The sequence below is a fragment of the Arachis hypogaea genome, chromosome 13 (genome assembly GCF_003086295.3).
Source record: "Arachis hypogaea cultivar Tifrunner chromosome 13, arahy.Tifrunner.gnm2.J5K5, whole genome shotgun sequence".
Classification (NCBI taxonomy): Eukaryota; Viridiplantae; Streptophyta; class Magnoliopsida; order Fabales; family Fabaceae; genus Arachis; species Arachis hypogaea.
The window spans coordinates 99,818,806-99,819,705 of NC_092048.1; the positions used below are offsets into that span (position 1 = coordinate 99,818,806).

General features: G+C 40.7%; 1 non-coding gene across 1 annotated transcript; it reads left to right on the forward strand.

The window, feature by feature from the left end:
• Positions 1-490: 490 nt before the first annotated feature.
• Positions 491-598, forward strand: LOC112738641 (small nucleolar RNA R71). The gene has a single exon (XR_003169589.1). It is a non-coding gene; the product is annotated as a small nucleolar RNA R71 (small nucleolar RNA).
• The last annotated feature ends 302 nt before the right edge of the window (positions 599-900 follow it).

Genomic DNA, 900 nt, shown 5'->3' on the forward strand with positions numbered 1-900 from the left:
TTCCACCATTATTAAAGCCTTGTTGAGGCCTTTGTTGATCCTTCCATGAGAGATTTGGGTGATTTCTCCATGAGGGATTATAGGTGTTTCCATATGGTTCACCCATGTGATTCACCTCTGCTATTGCAGGGTTCTCAGAATCATAAGCTTCTTCTTCAAAAGATGCCTCTTGAGTACTGTTGGATGTAGCTTGCATTCCATTCAGACTCTGAGAAATCATATTGACTTGCTGAGTCAATATTTTTTTCTGAGCCAATATAGCATTCAGAGTATCAATTTCAAGAACTCCCTTCTTCATAGGCGTCCCATTACTCACAGGATTCCTCTCAGAAGTGTACATGAACTGGTTATTAGCAACCATGTCAATGAGTTCTTGAGCTTCTACAGGCTTTTTCTTTAGGTGAATGGATCCACCTGTAGAAGTATCCAATGACATCTTAGCTAACTCAGACAGACCATCATAGAATATATCCAGGATGGTCCATTCTGAAAGCATGTCAGAAGGACACTTTTTGGTCAGTCTTTTGTATCTCTCCCAAGCTTCATAGAGGGATTCACCTTCTTTCTGTCTGAAGGTTTGAACATCCACTCTAAGCTTGCTAAGCTTTTGAGGAGGAAAGAACTTGGCTAAGAAAGCTGTGACCAGCTTATCCCAAGAGTTCAGGTTATCCTTGGGTTGAGAGTCCAACCATATTCTAGCTCTGTCTCTTACAGCAAAAGGGAAAAGCATAAGCCTATAGACTTCAGGATCTATTCCATTAGTCTTAACAGTATCACAGATCTGCAAGAATTCAGTTAAGAACTGAAAAGGATCTTCAGATGGAAGTCCATGAAACTTGCAGTTCTACTGCATCAGAGAAACTAGCTGAGGTTTCAGCTCAAAATTGTTTGCTCCAATGG